This window comes from Nyctereutes procyonoides, unplaced genomic scaffold, assembly GCF_905146905.1.
Source record: "Nyctereutes procyonoides isolate TBG_1078 unplaced genomic scaffold, NYPRO_anot_genome, whole genome shotgun sequence".
In the NCBI taxonomy this organism is placed as follows: Eukaryota; Metazoa; Chordata; class Mammalia; order Carnivora; family Canidae; genus Nyctereutes; species Nyctereutes procyonoides.
Genome location: NW_026575041.1, coordinates 326,294 through 335,047, shown reverse-complemented (window position 1 = coordinate 335,047; position 8,754 = coordinate 326,294). Strand labels below are relative to the sequence as shown.

At 40.0% G+C, this 8,754-nt stretch overlaps 1 pseudogene; it reads left to right on the top strand.

Moving 5' to 3' along the window:
* The first annotated feature begins 7,451 nt into the window (after positions 1–7,451).
* On the top strand, positions 7,452–8,383 carry LOC129506827 (olfactory receptor 52M1-like; annotated as a pseudogene).
* The last annotated feature ends 371 nt before the right edge of the window (positions 8,384–8,754 follow it).

Here is an 8,754-nt window from a genome sequence, read left to right as displayed (position 1 = left end):
TACGTTTTTCCCTCTTTACTTTAGATTTCTTTTTTTCTTCTTTGGGATTCTTGGCCTTTTACTTTTTACTATTTTAGATTTGTTTTTCACTTTAGTGGTCCTTTTGTTTTATTTTGTTGTGGTCTTTGTTTTCATTTTCTGGTCTCTGACCTCAATCATCTAGGATGAAATTTACTTAGGTCATGGATGATATTCTTGACTCAGCCTACTCATACAGCCATTCTGCAATGAACAAAGTGACTAGAAGGAAGAATTCACCACAAAAGGAACAAGCAGAAGCAGTACTCTCTGCCACAGAGTTACAGAATTTGGATTACAATTCAATGTCAGAAAGTCAATTCAGAAGCACAATTATAAAGCTGGTGGCTCTGGAAAAAAAGCACTAAGGATTCGAGAGACTTCATGACTGCAGAATTTATATATAATCAGGCTGAAATTTAAAAATCAATTAAATGAGATGCAATCCAAACTGGAGGTCCTAACGAGGGTTAATGAAGTGGAAGAAAGTGAGTGACATAGACAAGTTGATGGCAAGGAAGGAAGCTGATGAAAAAAAAAGAAACCATTAAGAGACCATGAGGAAAGGATAAGGGAAATACAGGATAGCCTCAGAAGGAAGAATCTGCGTATAATTGGGGTTCTAGAAAACACCGAGAGGGCCAGATGCCAGAAAGCATATTTGAACAAATCATAGCTGAGAACTTCTCTAATTTGGGGAGGGAAACAGGCATTCAGATCAAGGGGGTAGAGAAGTCCCCCCTAAAAAATAAAAACTGTTCAACATCTCGACATTTAATAGTGAAACCTGCAAATTCCAAAGATAAAGATAAAACCCTAAAAGCCAGCAAGAGACAAAAGATTTTTAACTTATAAGAGAAGAAATATTAGATTAACATCTGACCTCTCCACAGAGACCTGGCAGGCCAGAAAGGGCTGGCAGGATATATTCAGGGTCCTAAATGAGAAGAACATGCAGCCAAGAATACTCTATCCAGCAAGGCTCTCATTCAGAATAGAAGGAGAGATAAAGAGCTTCCAAGATAAGCAGAAACTGAAAGATTATGTGACCACCAAATCAGTTCTGCAAGAAATATTAAGGGGGACCCTGTAAAAGAAGGGAAACCCACAGAAATAATCCACAAAACCAGGGACTGAATAGGTATTACAGTGACACTAAATTCATATCTTTCAATAGTAACTCTGACATTAATGGGCTAAATGATCCCATTAAAAGACACTGGGTTTCAGATTGGATAAAAAAAAAGCAAGATCTATTTGCTGTCTACAGTGACTCATTTGAGACCTAAGGACGCCTACAGCCTGAAAATGAAAGGTTGTAGAACCATTTATCATTCAAATGGTCCTTAAAAGAAAGCAGGGGTAGCAATCGGAGTCAGAAAAATTAAAGTTTATCTTAAAGACTGTAGTAAAAGAAGAGGGACACTGTATCATACTTAAAGGGTCTTTCCAACAAGAAGACTAACAATCATGAATATTTATACCCCTAATGTGAGAGCAGCCAAGTTTATCAATTAATAACCAAAGTAAAGAATACTTAGATAATACACTAATAGTAGGAGTCTGCAACATTGCACTCTCTGCAATGACAGATCTTCTAAGCACAACATCAAAGAAACAAGGGCTTTAAATGATACACTGGACCAGATGGATTTCACAGATATATACAGAACTTTCCAACTGAATGCAACTGAATACACATTCTTCTCAAGTGCACATAGAACTTTCTCCAGAATAGACCACATACTGGGTCACAAATAAGGTCTTAACCAATACCAAAAGATTGGGATTGCCCCTGCATATTTTCAAACTACAATGCTTTGAAACTAGAACTCAATCACAAGAAGACATCTGGAAGACACTCAAACACATGCAGGTTAAAGAGCATCCTGCTAAAAGGTGAAAGGGTCAACCAGGAAATTAGAGAAGGATTAAAGAGATTCATGGAAACTAATGAGAATGAAGATACAACCATTCAAAATCTTTGGGATAGGGCAAAAACAGTCCTGAGGGGGAAAATATATCGCAATACAAGCATCCATCCAAAAACTGGAAAGAACTCAAATACACAAGCTAACCTTGCACCTAAAGGAGCTGGAGAAAGAATAGCAAATGAAACCTACACCAAGCAGAAGAGGGTTAAGATCCAAGCAGAACTAAATGAAATAGAAACTAGAAGAACAGATCAACAAAACCAGGAGTTGGTTCTTTGAAAGAATTAATAAGATAAACCATTAGCCAGCCTTATTATAAACAAAAAAAGACTCAAATTAATAAAATCATGACTGAAAAAGGAGAGATCACCACCAATACCAAGGAAATACAAGCGATTTAAAAAACATTATGAGCAGCTATACACCAATAAATTAGGCAACCTGGAAGAAATGATGCATTTCTGGAAAACCACAAACTACCAAAACTGGAACAGGAAGAAATAGAAAACCTGAACAGGCCAATAAACAGGGAGGAAATTAAAGCAATCATCAAAACCTTCCAAGACCCAAAAGTCCAGGACCAGATGACATCCCAGAGGAATTCTATCAAACGTTTAAAGAAACCATATCTATTCTACTGAAGCTGTTCAGAAAGATAGAAAGAGATGGAGTACTTCCAAATTCATTCTATGAGGCCAGCATCACCTTAATTCCAAAACCAGACAAAGACCCCGCCAAAAAGGAGAATTACAGACCAATATCCTTGATGAACACGGATGCAAACATTCTCACCAAGATACTAGCCAATAGGATCCAATAGTACATTAGGAAGTTTATTCATCATGACCAAGTGGGATTTATCCCCAGGATGCAAGGCTGGTTTAACACTCGTAAATCAACCAACATGATAATCCTATCAACAAGAGAAAAAACAAGAACCATATGATTCTCTCAATAGATGCAGAGAAAGCATTTGACAAAATACAGCATTCATTCCTGATCAAAAATCTTCAGAGTGTAGGGATAGAGGGAACATTCCTCAGCATCTTAAAAGCCATCTATGAAAAGCCCACAGCAAACATCATTCTCAATGGGGAAACACTGGGAGCCTTTCCCCTAAGATCAGGAATACCACAGGGATGTCCACTCTCACCACTGCTATTTAACATAGTATTCCCAGCCTCCGCAATCAGACAACAAAATAAAAGGCTTTCAAATTCACAAAGAAGTCAAACTGTCCCTCTTTGCAGATGACATGATACTGTTCATAGAAAACCCAAAAGACTCCACCCAAGATTGCTAGAACTCATACAGCAATTCGGCAGTGTGGCAGGATACAAAAAACAATGCCCAGAAATCAGTGGCATTTCTATACACTAACAAGGAGACTGAAGAAAGAAATTAAGGAGTCAATCCCATGTACAATTGTACCCAAAAGCCTATGATACCTAGGAATGCACCTAACCAAAGAGATAAAGGATCTATACCTTAAAAACTACAGAACAGTTCTGAAAGAAATTGAGGAAGACACAAAAAGATGGAAAAATATTCCATGCTCATGGATTGGAAGAATTAATATTGTGAAAGTGTCAATGCTACCCAGGGGAATTTACACATTTAGTACAAAATCTATCAAAATACCATTGACTTTCTTCAGAGAGTTGGAACAAATCATCTTAAGATTTGTGTGGAATCAAAAGACCCCAAATAGCCATGGGAATATTGAAAAAGAAAGCCACAGCTGGGGGCATCACAATGCTGGATTTCAAATTGTACTACAAAGCTATGATCATCAGGAAAGTGGGATACTGGCACAAAAACAGACACATAGATCAATGGAACAGAATAGAGAACCCATAAATGGGTCTTCAACTCCATGGTCAACTAATATTTGACAAATCAGGACAGACTATCAGAAAAAGGATAGTCTCTTCAATAAATGGTGCTGGTAAAATTGGACAGCCACATGCAGAAGAATGAAACTGGACCATTCTGTTACACCATACACAAAGATAAACTCAAAATGGATGAAAGATCTAAATGTGAGACAAGAATCCATAAAAATACTAGAGAACACAGACAACACCCTTTTTGAACTTGGCCACAGAACTTCTTGCAAGATACATCCATGAAGGCAAAAGAAACAAAAGCAAAAATGAACTATTGGGACTTGGTCAGATAAAAAGCTTCTGTACAGCAAAAGAAACAGTCAGCAAACTAAAAGACAACCTTCAGAATGGGAGAAGATATTTGCAAATGACCTATCAGATAAAGGGCTAGTTTCCAAGATCTATAAAGAACTTAATCTCAACAGCAAAGAAACAATCCAATCCTGAAATGGGCAAAAGACATGAACAGAAATTTCACCAAAGAGGACATCCACATGGCCAACAAGCACATGAGAAAATGCTCCGCATCATTTGCCATCAGGGAAATACAAATCAAAAGCACAATGAAATACCACCTCATACCAGTGAGAATGGGGAAAATTAACAAGACAGGAAACAACAAGTGTTGGAGAGGATGTGGAGAAAGGGAAACCCTCTTGCACTGTTGGTGGGAATGTGAACTGGTACAGCCACTCTGGAAAACTGGGTGGAGGTTCCTCAGAGTTAAAAATATGACTCAGCAATGGCACTGCTGGGGATTTGTCCCAAGGATACAGCTGCAGTGAAACACTGGGACACCTGCACCCCAATGTTTATAGCAGCAATGTCCACGATAGCAAAACTGTTGAAGGAGCCTTGGTGTCCATCAAAAGATGAATGGGTAAAGAAGATGAGATACACATACACACACACACACACAATGGAATATTACTCAGCCATTAGAAACAACAAATACCATTTGCTTTGACATGGATGGAACTACAGAGTATTATGCTGAGTGAAGTAAGTTAGAGAAGGACAAACGTTATATGGTTTCACTCATACGAAGAATATAAAAAATAGTGAAAGGGGGCAGCCCGGGTAGCTCAGTGGTTTAGTGCAGCCTTTCAGCCCAGAGCCTGATCCTGGGGTTCCAGGATTGAGTCCCACATTAGGCTCCCTGCATGAAGCCTGCTTTTCCCTCTATGTGTGTCTCTGCCTCTCTGTGTCTCTCATGAATGAATAAATATTTAAAAAAAATAGTGAAAGGGATTAAAGGGGAAAGGAGAGAAAATGAGTGGGAAATATCAGAGAGGCTGACAGCATGAGAGACTCCTAACACTGGGAAACAAACAAGGGGTAGTGGAAGGGAAGTTGGGTGGAGGGATGGGGTGACTGGGTGATGGGCACTGAGGGGGGCACCTGACAGGTTGAACACTGGGTGTTATGCTACATATTGGGAAATCAAATTCCAATAAAAAATATATATAAAAACCCAAAAAAGATTATGTGCCCCTTTGAGGAAGACGAGAGCTTTACAAAGACAATACTGAGTGAAGATTGTATACTATTGGGATCTAGTCTGACCCATCCAAACGATTGGCCTGGTGAAGAGAGCTATTGAAGGGACTATCTGTAGAGGCCTGGGAAGGGTTAAGGAAACTCACAAGGGGATTATGAAGCCCCAGGACCAACCTTGCACAGCATTACCTAACTCAGGCCTCACCACAAAATAGAAGATGCTTTTGCCAGAAAACAAGAGGGGTCACTCTTCAGGAGCTGGTCCTTTTGTCGGACACTGTAGCTGTGCTATAGGTCTGGTAGGAAGGGAACTGGGGAACAAATTCCTGATCTCTAGTCTGACTTTATCTCCTGCTAGTGTCTCCTATTGGCTAAGACCATCTAGAAAACACAAGAGAGTGGAATCTGGGTGATGCATTCCATAAACATCAGCTTCTAGTGTCCTAGGATGGTGTTTCAGAGGGGAAAATGGAGAATGATTAGCACACAGGGTGAGAAAAAAGACAGGTTCCCCTTACCTGAGCTTCCCTCATCACTTCAATCATGGGCTGCTGGTTTCTGTGTGCTTTGTCTTGCTGGGGCTGATAAGGCCCCACTGACTCAGCCTTCTTACCTTCCCCTTTCACTGCTATTGCCACTACTCTGTTCCCATTTGTAATGATCTAGGAGAACCTGGAGATGGAAGGGAAACCCAGCTCATGGAGAGAAATTTGGTGGGATAAAGTCATTACTATAGTTGTCATTCTAGTACCATGGCTTCCTACAGAGACAGGTATCCCAAAGTTTCTTTGAATTTTATTGGATGCATTTTTGAACATTATTCAACAATTAAAAAGAGATAATGAATGCTTAGTATTAAAGTGTCAGACATTGTACTCCCCTTTAATACTCATGCCTCCTTTAGGCCACAACTGTTTAAGTTTGTTGTCAAATGCAGTCATGTAATTGATAGGATAATGTCATTGGCCTCAGTTCCTACAGCCACAATCTGAAGCCAGATTTGGAAAACCACAAATCCCAGACTGCTGACTATCCTGCTATATTCAACCCAAGAAGGCTCATTATGTAGAAAAACAAAGCTTATGTGCTTTTCCATGCCCTTGAAATTCCTCTAATATAGATAGGAAACACATCCTAGTATTCTCCTTTAGATCCTGGAAAAGGAAAAAAAAAAAAACAACCCAGAACTGCTTCTATCTTTTCAAAATATTAATCTCTTTTAAGCCAGGTGCCTAGATTCTAAATAGGACATTTCTTCTTCAGCCAAATACTCATCCTCTAGGCTTCTTGCCACTCAGAGCTGAAAGTGTTTTGCTTCCTAGAGCTAACCGTTGCTTCTGCAATCTTATCCTCTATTTAGCCTCCATCAAGGGTGAAGGCCCTTGCAAGGACTTACATCTAAGAAGACACACAAATGGATCTACATTAAGCAGCTTTCACCATTCAGCAGCTTTCACCATTCAGGAATCCCTTTGTTTCCATCCTCCAAAGTCTCTCTTCTTCACTGGCCCATGTCCCTGCTTTGTGATTTTTGCCCTTCAGATTAAATGTTTCAGTTCATCTATTAGCAAATGCTGGCCTCTAGCTTAAATCTTGATTTACCATAGAACCTAGACAGTCTCAGGACTCCATCATTCTAGCTTTCAGCATCAACATGTCTCTTTCCAAGGAGCTCTCATTTTGAGACCTCCTAATATAATCCTGGGAGATATTACATAGCCTACCTGCAGAGTCAAATGACTAAATAGGTAGCAGTCTACCTCAGGTCATTTCATTTATAGATGCAAGAACATTACTCAGAGTCCTATTACAAAGAGATACTCTTACATTCATTCAAATATGTAGTTAGCATGTGCCTGGCAAATTTTTTCAGTACCATGAAAGTAATAACATGACGCTTCTAGGACTTTGTTCCATAGTTTTTCTTTTTTAATAAATTTATTTTTTATTGGTGTTCAATTTGCCAACATACAGAATAGTTTCTTCTAAGAAAGTTTATAGCATCTTATCAGTGAGCCTATTCTTTATTGCAGAACTTAAAAATATTCTTATTTTTCATTTGTAGAAAAGTTTCTACTGCATTTTGGGGCACGAGGTTCATTTATTAATCATGCTCACTTCTCATAATGTCTATTCAATACCTAGTCCCTTCCAGCTCACTGGCTAGAGTCCCTACATATCTGGCTTTCCATCCCCCTCAGCTCCATTTACCTGGTTGCTGTGATGGGGAATGTCACCATTCTGGCTGTGGTAAAGGTGGAGCATAGCCTGCATCAGCCCATGTATTTCTTCCTGTGTATTTTGGCCGTCATTGACCTGGTTCTGTCTACTATGCCCAAAATGCTGGGAATCTTCTGGTTTGGCGCTGGGAACATTGGCCTGGATGCCTGCCTGGCTCAAATGTTCCTCATCCACTGCTTTGCCACAGTGAGTCCAGCATCTTCCTCCTTGCTGTGACTTTTAACTACTGTGTAGCCATCTGTAACCTACTCTGTTCCACCACAGTATGAGTGAGCACTGTGGTGTGATGTTTGGGGGTGGTGGCTGCCCTCCTCTGGGGTATACTCTACATCAGACCCCTGCCTTTGATAATCCACCTGTGGCTACCCCTTTACAAAGCTCATGTCATCTCACACTCCTACTGTGAGCACATGGATGTGAGCACCTTGGTTGTGGTGAAAGCAGGGTCAACAATGTCTGTGGGCTGAGCTTTGGCTTTCTGGTCCTGATCCTGGAACCAACAGCCATTGCTGCCTCTTATATGATGATTTTCTGGGTTGTGATGGGACTGGCCACACCTGAGGCCAGGCTTAAAACCCTGGGGACATGTGGTTCTCACATCTGTACCATTCTGATCTTTTATGTTCCTATTGCCGTTTCTTCTCTCATTCATCGATTTGGTCACCAGGTGCCTCCTCTAATCCACACTCTAGTGGCCAGCTTCTACCTCCTCATTCCTTCAATCCTCAATCCCACTGTCTATGCTGTCAGATCTGAGAGAGGCTTCTCCAAATCCTGAAGATAGAAACTAAGATCAAATGACTGTTACTTCCTTCTAAAGTAAGCACACAGAGAAGGGATTGAAATATGGGGGGCACCTTGCCAAATGGGAACTTCAACAGTCTGAGATGTTAGGCCAGTGTTCTCCAGTTTGTGTTTCCAATAGAATGCTAAGAATAGACAACTCTAAATTCTAAGGGTAGTTGATTTTTTTGTTTAACAACTAAAGGATATTTGAGCTGTCAAGGTAACATCATGAGGACATCAGTAATACAAGTAGCAATTTGCATTCAATCAGCACTTATGTAATTCTTACAGATGTCCTAACATGCTAAAAGGTTGGTAGTATTGTTCACATTTTACGCATTGGGAAGAGGACAGGATATATTTTATAAACTGCATATAAGCTTTCT